At 36.9% G+C, this 15955-nt stretch overlaps 2 protein-coding genes across 7 annotated transcripts in view; one reads left to right on the top strand and one right to left on the bottom strand.

Moving 5' to 3' along the window:
• The window catches only part of ZC4H2 (zinc finger C4H2-type containing), a 71252-nt gene extending 65206 nt beyond the window's left edge, over window positions 1–6046 (bottom strand). Inside the window, exon 1 of the mRNA XM_039850271.1 lies at window positions 5944–6046. The gene's annotated coding sequence lies outside the window, so the exon portion shown is untranslated. The remainder of the gene's footprint in view (window positions 1–5943) is intronic.
• Window positions 6047–6115: 69 nt separating this feature from the next.
• The window catches only part of ZC3H12B (zinc finger CCCH-type containing 12B), a 354164-nt gene continuing 344324 nt past the window's right edge, over window positions 6116–15955 (top strand). For all 6 annotated transcript variants that reach the window (XM_039850267.1, XM_039850258.1, XM_039850259.1 and 3 more), the window contains exon 1: window positions 6116–6581. The gene's annotated coding sequence lies outside the window, so the exon portion shown is untranslated. The remainder of the gene's footprint in view (window positions 6582–15955) is intronic.

Below are 15955 nucleotides of genomic sequence, written 5' to 3'. Positions count from 1 at the left end.
TTCACCAAGGGATCTCCTGCTTCAGGACAGAATCTCTTTTCCTCCTAATACTAGCTACAACTGTGATTACTAAATATTAGAGTCTCCACAAAATATTTCCTGGTGTAGAGTGATGAGAAAACGTGGTTTAAATGTGGCCAACTTAAAACATAAGTGAGGTTCCCTGATGGTACTTCTATTCCCAAGCTCAGATCCAAATGTTATTGTTACTGTTTTCTGGCCAGCCACAAGGCACAGGAATCTGAATTAATACCAGGGAGACAGGGAGAGGGAAGGAGAGAAGGCAAGAGAGCTTGGGAGGAAAAGGAGGCGGTGGTGGTGGTGGGGGGTATGAGAGAGAGAGAGAAAGAGAGAAAGAGAAAAGTATAGCATAGCTGAAATTGCTATAATGTAGGCACCGGCTCTCTTACAATATCCACAACAACAGAGACAGAAGAGACATAAGGAAGGGCCATGCATGGATATGGGACATTTTTCCAGACAATGATCCTACCTGCTATTAAATCTGACCCAGTCACAATCATGCCATCTTACCTATATTGTCAGTATTCCTTTTTCTTGGAATGAAATGAGGATAGAGCATGATAAAAAACAAACAAAAAACAAACAAAAACAAAAACAGGTACAAGGAGGGGTCCTGAGTTCTACCTTCTCTGCTAAAATAGGAATTATTCAGGCAAAATGGTTGTCAAGGAAACTATAGTTCTCCAGTTAAGGAGAAAAGAATAAGCAAAGGCACAGGATTGTTAAACAATATGATATGGGAGAACAGTGTGGTTTTTATTTGTTTGTTTTTGCAAAGAAAAGAAATTCAATTCAAACTAGATTGGGGAACAAAAGAAATTTAGCATGAAGATAGACTTTCTTATAAAACCCAAGATCATTAAGGCAGGTGATTTTAAAGGAATAAGCTGGAACCAGGGACTTAACTGCTATCTGGAGTCTCCCTTTATCATCTCTGCATCTATCTGTGTGTCTGCTTCATCTTTCATAGCAGACCAACTTTTTCTATTTCCAAGACCATATGGCATAAAAATGGCTGTTGCCAATAGTTATTAAGTGTACACCACTCAGCATAAGAAAGCAGCCAAAGTAGGCCAAAATCTCTTAGTCTACATTCCAACTTTCTAAGGAAGGACTATTTCAAGTGATAGATGAAGTGTTTTTATCCCACCAGTTCCTTCTCTATTTCCCAAGGCAGAAAGCTAGGTGAAATGCAGTTACGATTTCCTTTTGCCTCATTTCAGATACAAAAAGAATACATTCCTCCTTAATCTATGAATATTAACATGAATATATGTATACATATGTATATATTCTGCTACAATCTAGTGAAATTCCCAAATGAAAGCTCTTTAAGTAGGAGATATACAGGCTAATTCATTTATTGAGGACTTACTATGTGCCAAGTACTATTCCAAGCACTAGAAATACAGCAGTAAAAAAAAAAAAAAAAAAAAAAAAAAAAAAGACAAAGATCGCTGTCCTCATGGAGCTTCTGTTCTATTCAAGTGATACAAATTATTCTTCCTTGGTACATATATGCAGCCTATTTTTTCAGAAAAAGGTACAGCAGTCTTGACATAACTTACATAAAATGGTCATATTCTAGTCATTTAATGTTTCTGTGAGAAGGTGAATTTATTGTGTGATAATAGGGTCTCTCTTTGGTGAGATTGTTTTTTTTGGATCTTCCTTAACAAAAAAGAAGAACACATTAGCATGGGAAGATGATGAGTTCAGTTGTGGCAAAAAAAATGAATTTGAATTGCTTGGAGGGCATCCAGGTGAGGATGTCTGGTGGACAATTGGATCTGCTGATTGAGATATCATGAGGGAGGTCTAAACTAGCAATATAGATTTGAAAGTTATCCATGTATAGATAATAGTGTGGAAAGTAGAACAAAAGCAATAGTCCATGAGCAGAATCATGGGATAATAGAAACATTTAAGAGGTAGGTAGAAGAAGAGGAACCTATGAATGTTACATAAATGAAAAAAAATAAAGAAAAAGAAAAAGGAGAATGTGTCTGGAAGTCAAATGAGTAGAAGATTTCAAGCATACTGAAATAATCAACACTATCATATGTGGCAGTGAGGTCCAATAGAAAGGGGCTTAAAAGTGCCTGTTGCATAGAGAAATTTGTCAGTAATTGGTGTTCTTAACAAAAGAAGTTTCATTAGAGAGTTGTAGGTGAAATTCCTGTTGCAATGGTTGAAAGGTGAATGGGAAGTAAAGGAATAGAGGCAGTAAATGGAATCACTTTTGAGACCTCTAGGTGATAAAGGTAGGCAATAAGGTAAGAGAAGAGACTTCAAGAAAACTAGAGGAGGCTCTAGGATAAAAGAAGAGTATTTCTTTTAAGGATGGAAGAGTTTTGGGTATGTTTATAGGCTGAGGGGAATGAGTCAACAGAGAGAGAGAGAGAGAGAGGTGTAAGGTATTGACACTGAAAGAAAAAGTGATAGAGTAAGATCTCTTGCTGAGATAAGGATCAGAAAGTCAGGTGGAAGATCTAGTTTTACACAGTCTATGTGAGACCGAAGGGATCAAAGCATAGTATGGGAGCAGATGCAGAATATAGGTGAGAAGAATGAGTTTTTAAATTTTTAAGAAAGGTAGGTGATGAAGTAATCAGTTGGGTGGTAGGTTTGAAGGGTGGGTGATGAAATCATCAGTCAGAATGGAGAATGAATAAGGTTCGAAATAATAGATGAGAATAATTGGAGAGGGCTTGACCAAGAAAAAGTGAAAGGATTGTCAAGTGGTGTCAAGTGGTGAGGTGAGACACTACATCAATTTGCATTAAAATGTCCGAGTGATTTTCTTCAGGGGAGCCAGAATGGAAACAGGGAACAAAGTGAGGAAGAACTACACCATACACAGATTTCAAATGTATGGAATTCTAGGAACGACTCCAATTACAGAGAACTTTTACATTATAGGTCAAGAGGAAATCATCCAAGGAACTTTTCTCAGTAACTTTATATAAAGTTTATGTCCAATCCTATTTCCTCCCTCTCAAATATATCTGTCCACTTGTGGTATTTTATTTGTTATTTGTTATTTCGTCTTCCTGCATCCATCAGATTATAAGATCTTTGGGGCTGAGGTACTGTCTAATATTTGTCCCCGACCCCCAAACAAGTATTAGTACATTGCCTTATTTTAGCCATCATATATAGACAGACATGTACAAACTCTTTGAGATGGTATTTAAGGCATTTCATAATCTGTCTCTAACCTACTTCTCTGTACTCAACTCCATTACACCCTATGCTTCTCAGCCCCTAAGCACAAATATAGTATGTATAAGTCAAATGTTTCTACTTTAACCAAACATACCATGAACTTACATATTTCCTGGACCTTTAAACATACTTTTCCTTTGCATGGAATATTTTTATCCCTTTCTGGAAAATTCTAATTCATCTATCAATACCCAGAGCAATGCCAAAGTCTTCTATGACTTTCTTATTTAAGGAAGACTTTCTTATGATCTACTAGGCACCATCTACTGTGCCTGCATGGAGTTCTGTTTTGGAAGAACTCGCTGAAATGTAAAAGTAAATAAAGGTGTGTAAAAAAGAGTATCTTCCTTTCCTTAACTTTTTAGAGTGTCTTCATGGGGAACATAGTGAGCCCAAATCCTTTCTTTAAATTTTGGAATATAGATAAATTTCTCCAGAGACTAGAAGGGCTCAGTGTCCAGTTTTATAATGTAGACATGTTTCCAAGGTCATGAGCCACATTACCTTTTGCAATGTAAAGATGTCTACAGAGTTACTACAGGAACCCATCTCCAGGTATAACTGTTTTTCTTCCAGGAAGATTCAAGGTGTCTTTTGGGGGAGATAACGAGTTTTACTATTTGTTTGGAGGAAGCCAATTAACTAAAAGAATAGCTACCTCAGTTCACAAGTGAACTTTGTATTTGCTTTACTGTATAAGTTGTGTGGAATTTTATCCTCACTCTGCAGTCTCTTGAAGGCTACCTATGTACATATACTGTGTTGTGCTTACTCAATAATAAATATTTTCTTTACATACCGATGTGGATAGGTCTCTCTTTGCTGACAGGAGTTTTTACTTCACCAAAATAGAAGAGACAGATAGGCTGATGTGTGTAAAGGAGCTCAGATTTTATATTGAGACTCCAGGAAAAATACTGAAGGAGTTAAAGTGAAGCAGTGACACATTTCTATATCTAGAAAGGAATATGGAAAAATTAAAGATGACTAACAAAATTTAAATATTTATTCCTCTGTTTCACTGTAATCATAATAAATATGTGCTATAGAATGTAATGAGTTCAATAAGTGTACAGAGTACAGATTTTATATAACTAAATACAGATTTTGAAGATCTAAGCAAATTCTGTTAGAGATCTGTCCCTGTGAGCCCTTGATGGTCCTTGAAAAAGATTGAACATTATGGAATTGTCTTCCTTTGAACCCAAAAGGCATGTCTGTATCATATAGAAGAAAAAATATGATCTGTGGGAGAACTCTATTCAAGCTCACTGCCATATTCACAGTTATAATACATATTCTCTATGTTATGATCTTTCCTGTCAATTACAGTTTGTTGATTATTTCCATCTGGTGCTTCTATTTAATTGGTCTTTGATTTGCTCTTTTTCATCTTTCCAATTATTATTCTCTTTCTTCAATATTTTCTGGTTGTCTAGTCCTCATAAACTTTCATTTTAGTCTTATATTCCATTTGAGCCCTCCACTAAATTTTCATTAGCAGTCCTTTCTGGGCCTCTGAGACATCTTACACATGGTACAGCTACTTTTATACTTTCTAAAATGTTAAAACCTTTTATTAAATAAACATCTAGCAAAGCATATGATGTTTATAAATGTATTTATTCATTGCATTAAGTTCAAAATTGCTGAACATATTTTTATCGTTACACATTACAAAAACTCTAAGCCTAATTTCAAAACGATCAAGTAAATAAGCCCCCAGAAAACCACACAATTTTTGTAAACAGTCACTACCTACATGTCATTTCTGTGTCAATATTTTAAAATTAACATGTATAGTTTGAGAATGATCATGGATGCTTATATGTTAATTAATCGGAGAGTTTGCATAGATTTCTTCCTCAGATGAACCTTAGGGAAATATGTGTAAGCACTTTATAGATAAAGATGTATTTCAAAAACTGCAAGGACTGGTCTGTGACTAGATGCTGCAGGAGCAGTGGAATGGAGATAGGGCTAGAAAAATAGAGGCAATATCTTAGATGACAGGACCTCGACTGCTAAGTTAGAGAGTTTGTACTTTATCCTTTATTATAGGCAATAAGATCTACTGAAAAATAGCTCTAATTTTTACTGAGTGCTTAATCTGTGCCAGAGTAAGTTATATATGTTAAGTGCATGCTCTAATTTAATCCTTATATCTATTCTGTAAGTACTAAAATTATTCCCATTTTACAGATGAAGCAGATTCATAGAGGTTAAGCATCTTAGCTGAAGAAAACATAGCTACTCAGTGGTGGGACAGAAATTCAAAATTGGCTCTAACTCAAAAGCCCATTCTGTAAAAAGGAGGAAAGTAAGAGTAGGAGATTTATGTTTCACAAAGATCTCTCTGGTAGAAATACGAGAACAGATTGAAGGGAGACAAGTCTAAAGGCAGGGAGACCAGAGAGGATGCTGTTGCAGTAGTCAAGAACTATTAGGCCCTTATTGGGGAGGCTTTCCCTTAACCATAGGACTTATGCAGATGAGTGACATGATCAGAGAAATTATTTAGAACATTCCTCCTGAAGCCCGTGTGAACGATGGATTGGAGTGGAGAAGGAGAGACTAAAGAATATGTTAGGAGGTTGTTGGAACTGTCACTCTTTACCACCAAGGTGACTGTCGAGGGGCCAGGAGACGGTCATATTCAAGTCCCCCGGCCTCTTCCCACCTCACCCCTACCTTGACGATGTTTCATCCAGGCCCTAAGAAGGAGGCTTTTGAGCCCTTTCATAGGTGGATTGAGTCCGGACAGTGTCGCCAGCACTGGCGGCGGTCTCTGGCGGGGGTGGGGCGCATGCGCGCGGTTGCTAGGAGACAGCAGTCAGGGCGCCGCGGCTGTAACACCGCCGGGGCTGTGTGTAGGCAGCGGCGCCAGAGGAGGAGGAGCACGAGGATGCAGCTGCCACCACCGCCCGAGAGGGAGCCGCTGCTTCTCTGTGGCCGCAGGGGCTGAGGGACGGGAATCAGGCCTGGGGGTCGCGTCGCTGAGTGGACCGGGGGCGACAGTCCCGCCCAAGCTCGGGCCTAGTACTTCGGGAGGGTCCTGGCTGCTAGGCGACGGCCTTCCCTCCATTGCCTCCCCTCGCCCCTCTACGTCAATGGTGGTGAAGTTGGCAGCGCCAGGGAGCGCAAGGCACCAGGTTGCTTCCCTTGCACCCAGCTGCTCCTGGGGCGCGTCTCTGGCCCCCGCTCACGGACACCTGCGCTGCCGCCTCCTCTCGCCCGCTGAGCCCAACCCTGGCAGCGGGCGGGGGAGGGGCTCCCCCTGCAGGGGCTGAGTCCAGCAGGGTGACGACGGGGACCGTAGGAGAGTAGGGGTGAGTAGTGGCACCGCACTAGCCCGGTGCTGGGGCACGTTTCCTGCCTCCGGGGCTCCCGGGAGGCGACCAAAGCGTTGCTTTCTCCTGCAGAAGCTTCTGATGCCTCTCCTACATCTGCTCTGTTCGCGGCTCCCTATTTCCTTTGAGATAGTTTTCCTTCTCAAAACCACCACTCTCTGGTCTCGGCCCCGGCGTCCAGGAATGCGGTGTCGGTGCTTAAGGCCTGGCTCTGCTTCTTAGATGCCATAAATGCTGATAATTCTACGTACAATCATGTAGCTTGATACCTAATTTGGGGAAAGACTTTCTCAGTGCCGAGTTCGCCCTTTTCTCCTGTTCTTGTTCTCAAGAGCCTGCCCACAGGCTTCTCAAGAGTGGATTTTCAGGCAGCTGTCGTTCCATGCCTCAAGGCTTGAACAGGCGACTGGTGTGGCCCCTTTAGTTTTCTTACTTCTCCCGTGCTGAGAGCTTCTGAAAGTCGTGTGTCTGACTTCTGACTCCTGACATAAAAGATTTAGGAAGACAGTACTTATTTTAAATAATAATAATAACAATAATAACAATAATGATAATAATAATGATAATAATAAAAACATACTAGCAAACTCTCCATTTGACTTCTAAAGTGGCATCAGTCTTGAAGTGGACAAATAGAGTGGCTGATTGATAACAAGGGAAACAGATTTTACGAACTAACTACTCTTCACCCAGAATGACATGCCTCTTTTAAAATAAATATGATGAAACCTAAAATGTTCCTAATAAAAGCGAGGATGTGTTATAATCTATCTTCCTGGAGTAGCTGGAGTTGAGGATAGTTGCTTCTAAAAAACATTGGCATGAGGGACCCGAAGTGATATTTTGGACAGAGTAACTAGATGAGGATCTAAAGTTGTAAGGCACTTTTTGAAAATTAGCAATATTATCTTTGAGGAGTAAAGTTGTTTTGTTAAAAGAAAATGGTTGAAAAAATTATAGTTGACCTCTTTCAAAAGTGGAATGAATTTAAATTAACTGGTAATTTTGATCGTAAGGTACTTATGTGCACAAACAAAAAAAGGATGGGTTCCTTCTTTTATTTGACTCTCTTCCTTTGGTAAAATAGTTTTTTTTGGTAAAATGCTTTGCTTTGGCAGTTTTCTTGCTTTGAGGTTCCCTCGGGTATCGTGTAAAGCACAATGTAATTCTGGTATCACTGCAGAACAATCTTGGACCTCAGCAAATATTGTTTGTTTTGTGAATTGGCAAACTGATATGATTCTAGTTGCTAGATTTCCGAAAAGATTATTTTTGTTTTGGAAAAGTTCTTGATGAATTCAAGTACGGATTATTTGAAATAATAATGTACTATGTGGGTACTTGTAGTTCATCTTCACGTACTTTTAAAACTAGGCAGTAATTTGGATCCAATTTAGAATTCTATTGTAATGTCTACAAAGGTGCCATATACTCAAGAGCAATTACCTAGAGTGTCATAGCCACACTATAAGATAATATTAATAGTTAATTTTGCAAGTGCAATCAAGGCACTTGACCAGTGAACTCTGGGAGGAGTTAGTTTTTTGTTTTGTTTTGTTTTGTTTTAATATACTTTCAACATGATTTTAACAGAAAGCAAAATATATTCAGAAGGCATTGTGGTTAGTCTCCTTTGCTCAGCAAGTATTGCACATTTCTGTTCTCAGCTGCTTATTCTAGTATCAAAAGAGAAGATCTTTGGAAAGAGAACTAGTAAATTCAAATAATAGGCAAGCTGCTAAGAAAATTAAAATTACCTTATATCAACTTCAAAGTACTATAGTGGTTTAAGGCAGGCACACATCTTAGGTAAATTGCTAAATCTCCATGGTGGCAGCATGGAAATAGGGTAAGGAATTGTCAATTTTGTTGCTATATAATAAATAACTAAATACTTATACCATATTACTGAGTTGAGAAGTAGAGCAGCATTACACCAAGTACCAATGTTGTATCCATAAGTTATAATTGTCTTTAAATATGTTGTATTAAAAGTATTAATGTATTCTTTTCTAAACGCTTTTTGAATTTTTCAATTATGGTTGACTATTCATACAATATTATGGTTGTTTCAGGTGTACAACAGTTAGACATTTATATAACTTACAAAGTGATCACCTCAATAAATCTAGAACCGATCTGACACCACACATACTTATTACAATATTATTAACTATATTTCCTATGCTATACTTTACATCCCCTTGACTATTTTGTAACTACCAATTTGTACTTATTAATCTCTTCCTCTTTTTCACCCATCTCCTCAATACCCTCCCATCTGGTAACCATCAAAATCTTTTCTATATCTATGAGTTTGTTTCTGTTTTTTATTTTATTTTTTAGAACCTGCATATAAGTGAAACAGTATGGTGTTTGTTTTTCTCTGTCTGACTTATTGCACTTCTCATAATAACAGGTCCATCCATGTTGTTGCAGATGGAAATATTTTATTCTTTTTTATGGCTGAGTAATATTCCATTGTATATGTGTATCACTTCTTCTTTGTCCATTCATCTATTGATGGAAACTCAGGTTGCTTCCATATCTTGGCTATTGCGAATAATGCTACAATGAATATATGGATGCATATCTTTTCAAATTAATGTTTTAGGTTTCTTTGGATAAATACCCATAAATGGAATTACTGGGTTTTTCTTTCTTGTTATAGCCATTGTTTTAAAGTCATTTTGTCTGGTATAAGTAATGCTACCTCAGCTTTTTTTTTTAATTTCCATTTTTATGTAATATTTTTTTTCATCCCTTTACTTTCAGTCTGTATGTAACTTTCGATCTGAAGTGAGTATCTTGTTGGCAACATATGTAAGGGTCTTCTAATTCACTTGGCCACTCAATGTCTTTATTTTTTAATTTTTTTAAAATAAAGTTTATTAAGGTAACATTGGTTAAAACAATTATATAATTTTCAGGTGTACATTATAATTTGACATCTGTATATCCTATTGTGTGTTTACCACACAAAGTCCAGTTTTCTTCAGCTACCATATATTTGATCCCCTTAACCCACTTCAATCTCCCCCTACCCTCCTATATTTAACCCCCTTTAATGGTCTACCTCCCCACTCCTCCCTCAACCCCTACCCTCTGGTAACCACTACTCTATAGTCTATGTCCATGAGTCTCTGTTTGCTTGTCCTGTACATTTGTTGCTTTTAGGATTATATCCCACATATCAGTGATATCATGTGATTTTCAACTTTTTCTGTCTGGCTTATTTCGCTTAGCATGTTTATCTCAAGTTCCATCCATGTATTTGCAAATGGCAGTATTTCATCTCTTCTTATGGCTGAGTAATATTCCATTGTACATATGTACCACAATCGTAGGAAACTTTGGTTGCTTCCATGTCCTGGGCACTGTGAATAATGCTGCTATGAACATCGGTGTGCAAATATCTTTTTGGATATGGGGTTTCAAGTCTTTGGGGTAAACACCCAGTAGAGAGATTGCTAGGTCATATGGTAGATCAATTCATAGGTTTTTGAGGAACCTCCATACTGTTTTCAATAGTGGCTGTACCAATTTGTAGACCCACCAGCAATGTATGAGGGTTAATTTTTTCTCTGCATCCTCTTCAACACTTGTTATTACTTGTCCTGTTGATTATAGCTATTCTAACAGGTGTGAGGTGGTATCTCATTGTGGTTTTGATTTGCATTTCCCTAATAGCTAGCGATGTTGAGCATCTTTTCAAATACTTGTTGTCCATTTGTATGTCCTCTAGGGAGAAGTGTCTGTTCAAGTTCTCTGCTCATTTCTTGATTGGATCATTTGTGTTTTTTGTTGTTATTGACTTGTATGAGTTCTTTGTATATTTTGGATGTTAGACCATTATTGGAGACATTGCTTGCAAATATATTTTCCCATTTGAATAGTTGTGTCTTTACCTTGTTGATGATTTCTTTTGCTGAGCAGAAGCTTTTTAGTTTGATGTAGTCCCATTCATTTATTTTAACTTTTACTTCCCTTGCTTTTGAGGTCAAATTCATAAAATCCTCTTTAAGTCCAAGGTCCTTAAGTTCAGTTCCTGTTTTCTTCTGTGCATTTTATTGTTTCAAGTCTTATATTCAAGTTCTTAATCCATTTTGAGTTAATCTTGGTGTGTGATGATAGACAACAGTCTAGTTTCATTCTTTTGCAGGTTGCTTTCCAGTTTTCCTTTCTTGAAGAGGCTTTCCTTTCTCCATTGTATGTTTTTGCTTTTTTGTTGAAAATTCTTTGCCCATATAAATATGGATTTACTACTGGACTCTCAATTCTGTTCCACTGGTCCGTGTGTCTGTTTGCTGCCAATACCACGCCATTTTGATTACTGTCACTTTGTAGTATAATTTGAAGTCGGCCAGAGTGATGGCTCCAGCTTCATTCTTTTTTCTCAGAATGGCTTTGGCAATTCGATGTCTTTTGTGCTTCCAAAGAAATCTGATGATTTTTTGTTCTATTTCTCTAAAAAATGCCAATGAGATTTCGATGAGGATTGCATTAAATCTGTATAATGCTTTAGGTAATATGGTCATTTTAACTATGTTAATTCTTCCAAACCAAAAACTGAATAACTTTTCATTTCTTTGTATTTCTTTTGATTTATTTTAGTAGGATCTTGTAGTTTTCATTATATAGGTCCTCCACATGTTTCATTAAATTTATTTCTAGATATTTTATTCTTTTTGTTGCAATTGCAAAAGGAATTATTTTTTCCACTTCTTTTTCTAACACTTTGTTATTAGAGTATAGGAAGGTTTTTGAACGTTGATTTTGTATCTAGAGACTTTACTGTATTTGCTTATTGTTTCTAGTAGTGTTCTTATGGATTCTTTAGGGTTTTCCATGTAGAAACTCATGTCATCCGCAAATAATGACAGTTTGACTTCGTTACCTATTTGGATGCCTTTTATATCTTCTTCTTGTCTGATTACACTCACTAGGACCTCCAATGTTATATTCAATAAGAGTGGTGATAGTGGACAGCCTTGCCTTGTTCCTAATCTAAGAAGGAAGGTTTTTAGGTTTTTAACCATTAAGTGTAATGTTGGCTGAGGGTTTGTCATGTATGCCCTTTATTATGTTAAGGTACTTTCCTTCTATATCGATTTTGTTAAGTGTTTTGATGTTTTGATCATAAATGGATGCTGTATGTTGTCAAAGGCTTTTTCTGCATCCATTGATATGATCATATGATCGTTATATTTTAATTCCTTTTTGTTGTGTATCACGTTAATTGATTTGCGTATGTTGAACCACCTGTGTGCCTCTGGGATGAAGCCCACTTGATCGTGGTGTATAATTTTTTTTAATATCTTACTATATTTGGTTTGCTAATATCTTATTTAGGATTTTTGCATCAATATTCATGTGAGATATTGGTCCATAGTTTTCTGTTTTGTGTGTGTTATCTTTACCAGGTTGTGGTATTAGAATAATATTGGCCTCATAAAATGTGTTGGGAAGTATTGCCTCCTCTTCGATTATTTGGAAGAGTTTGAGGAGAATAGGTATTAAATCTTCGAATGTTTGGTAGAATTTACTGATGAAGCCATCTGTTCCTGGACTTTGACTTTTTGGTAGGTTTTTGATGATTGTTTCCATTTCCATACTCTATTTATGATCTGTCTATTTAGATTTTCCAGTTCTTGATTCAGTCGAGGAAGATTGTATTCTTCTAAGTACTGGTCCATTTCTTCTAGGTTATTAAATTTGGTGTTATATACTTTTTTATAGTATTCTTGTATGATCCTTTGTATATTTGCGATATCAGTTGTAATTTCCCCTCTTTCATCCCTGATTTTGTTTATTTGTGTCCTTTCTCTTTTTTCTTTAGTGTGTCTAGCCAGGACTTCGTCAAAGAACCAGCTCTTCATTGCATTTAAAATTTTTGTTTGTTTGTTTTCAATTTCATTTATTTCTGCTCTAATTTTCGTTATTTCTTTTCTTCTGCTGACTTGAGGATTCAGTTATTCTTCCTTTTCTAGTTTTTTTTTTTAAGATGAAGTGTTAGGTTGTTTATTTGGGCTCATTCTTGTTTTTGAAGATAAGTCTGTAATGATATGAACTTTCTCTTTGTGACCACTTTTGCCGTGTTCTAAAAGTTTTGATATGGTGTACTATCATTATCAATCATTTCTATGTATCTCTTGATTTCTTTTTATTTCTTCTCGGACCTAGTTATTCTTCAGTAGCATGTTGTTTAATCTCCATGTATTTGTGGTTCTTTCTGATTTTTTTCTACAGTTGATCTCTAGTTTCAGAGCATAATGATCAGAGAATATGGCTGGTGTGATTTCAACCCTCTTATATTTGTTGAGGCTATCTCTGTGTCCCAGTATGTGGTCAATCCTTGAGAATGTTCCATGGGCACTAGAGAAGAATGTATGAGCAGCTGTTTTGGGATGGAAGGCTCGTAAATGTCAATTATGTCCAGTTGGTCTAATGTGTCATTTAAGGATGTTATTTCCTTATTGATTTTCTGTTTGGATGACATGTCTACATCTCACAATGGGGTATTTAGGTCCCGTACTACAATAGTGTTTTGGTCTGATTCTCACTTTAGTTCTGTTATTAAATGCTTTACATATTTTGGGCTCCCTGATTTGGAACATAGATATTAATAAATGTTTGGTCTTCTTGGTGCATGTATCCCTTTATCATCATGAAGTGTCCCTCAGTGTCTGTCTTTACCTTTTTTTTTTTGAAGTCTATTACATCTAATATTAGCACTGCTACTTCCCCTTTTCTCTGAATGCCATTTGCTTGAAATATCATTTTCTACCTTTTCATTTTGAGTCTATATTTGTCTTTGGATCTGAGATGTGTCTCCTGGAGGTACATATTGTTTTTTTTTTTTTTGATCCATTCTGCATCTTGCGCCTTTTTATTGGTGAATTCAATCCATTTATATTTAAGGTGATTATTGAAATATTAGGTCTTCTTATAGAAATTTTATCTTTTGCTTTTTGGTAGCTCAGTGTTTCCATTGCTTCCTTGTCCTTATGTTTCTGTTTTCTTTATTTTGGTTGGCTTTTGTGGGTTTTCCCTCTGGTCCTTCTCGTTTTATTTTATACACTTCAGTTCTGAATTTGGTGTGCGGTTACCATTACAAATATGTAAAGGATACTTATATATATATACTGTCATCCATTTTCTTCTGTGCGTGCCTTATCTCCATTCCCGTTTGCAAATTTGGATCTTTGAATTCTCCTCTTTTCAGTCATTGTTACTCAATTGGTCCCTATTTATGCTGAACTTTCATTATTATCTTGTTATAACAAGTATCTTCTTATTATTTAAGCTTATAATGCCCCGTTCTTAGTAAGAGTTGCACTCTTTTGCTTCTATTTGCCTGGTAGTCACTTTACTCCTAATTATTGCTTTTTTTTTTTTTGTCTTTTTTTTTTTTTTTGAGCAGAGCTGACCCCTTTCAGTATTTCCTTCAGTGCAGGCTTCGTAGTAGAGAATTCCCTCAATTTTTGAATGTCTGGAAAGGTCTTAATTTCTTCTTCATATCTAAAGGAGAGCTTAGCTGGATACATTATTCTAGGCTGGTTATTCCTTTCACTTAATAGTTCAAATATTTGATTCCATTCCTTTCTGGCTTGTAAGGTTTGCGCTGAGAATTCCGAGGATAATCTATGGGTTTTTCCTTATAAATTACATTTTCTTCTCCCTGGCTGTCCTGAGAATTCTGTCTTTGTCATTGATTTTTGATAATTTTAATACAGTGTGTCTTGGTGAAGACCTTTTTGAGTTGAGACAATTGTATATTCTGTTGACTTCTTGAATTCCAAGCTCCAGTTCATTCCTTCAACTTGGGAAATTCTCATTAACTATTTGTCTGAAAATGCTTTCTATTCCCTGCTGCTTTTCCTCGCCTTCGATAATGCCCATTTTTCTTATGTTTTCTCTCCTGATGGTATCAGCTAGTTCTTGAATCTCTTTTTCATTACTTTTCATTCTTCAGTTTCTCTCTTCTTCCTTCTGATTTATTTCTAGATTTCTGTCTTCGATATCACTGATCCTTTCCTTGCTTTGGTCGACTCTATTTCCCAAGCTTGCTATTTTTCAACTCTTGCAGTGTGTTCTTCATCTCTAGAAGTTCTATTTGGTTCTTTTTGAGGGTTTCAGTCTCCTCACATTTCTTATCTCGTTGTTTTTTCAATTCCTGACATTTTTTATATGACTTGTTTCCGAATTCATTGAGTTTTTTCAGAAGTACCATCCTGAATTCTCTGTCATTTAAGTCGTATATTTCTATATCTGTAAGCTCATTTTCTGGAGAGTTTTTTTCTTTCTTTCTGAGGTGCCTTGTCTCCTTGGTTGTTCAGAGTATTTAATGGACTATTTTTCTATCTAGGCATTAATGGAAATGTATTCTGCTGTTTTTCCAGAAAGATTTATTATATAAAAGTCTCTCCTTAGCCTGCTGCAAAAAAGATGCTTGTCTTTTGGTTTCCAGTAGGTGGCGTCTAAGCCTCTTGGATCCTTACTTCATATAAAGCCTTAAAAATGCCTTTTTTATTTTCTGATTGATATTTAATCACGCTTGCTACCTTAAGTTTCAGTCCCTGCCAGTGTTAGCAAGTGTTTCAGCAGCGTTTGCTCAGATTCCCCTGGGGTTCACAGTGTTGGGTCTTGGAATGTATGGGGGGTGGGGCCCTCTTGGTTGGGGTTTGTGGGCTGTGGCTCAGCCTCAGTTTTGCAACCACAGCCAGTGAAAATCAACTGTTGTTTCTCTTCTGTTCCGCTTCTCTGACTTCTGCCCTGTTGACTGAGCCCTGCTGCCCACCGGCCTCGATAAGCTCATAGCTTTCCCAGGCAGGGCTGTTCAGGGAACTCACCACTCCTCCTCACCTCCACACACATGTAGCTCCAGGGGCTGTGAGAGGCAGCTCCTTTATTTCTCCTGGTCTACTGCCCGACACCTGGGGTTCTGACCTGTGGTAGCTCTTATGCACAGATCCCCTGTTCAGACGTGCTTGTGTGCAATTTGGGTGTTTTTTGCTGAGTTTTAGATATTCAACTTATTGTTGTTTCAAGGGGAGAGATCTGAGGACGTCTCTCACTCTGCCATGTTTCCAAAGACCTGCCACACCAAATGTCTTTAGATTGGCGCATTTAATCCATTAATATTTAATGTAAATGAATAATATGAATAATGAAATGGCAATATGTATGAGCATAGTTATTGCCACTTTATTATTCATGATTTTTTATTTTTCTTTAAAAAATATTTTTATTTTTTATTTTTTAATTTTTATATTTCAATTAGAATTGACATTCAATATTATTTTATATTAGTTTAGGTGTACAGTGTAGTGGTTAGACATTTATATAACTTA

This window comes from Pteropus medius, unplaced genomic scaffold (genome assembly GCF_902729225.1).
Source record: "Pteropus medius unplaced genomic scaffold, Ma_sr-lr_union100, whole genome shotgun sequence".
NCBI classification, from domain to species: domain Eukaryota; kingdom Metazoa; phylum Chordata; class Mammalia; order Chiroptera; family Pteropodidae; genus Pteropus; species Pteropus medius.
Note: the sequence above shows the minus strand (reverse complement) of the source record. Positions and strands in the feature narration are given on the sequence as shown.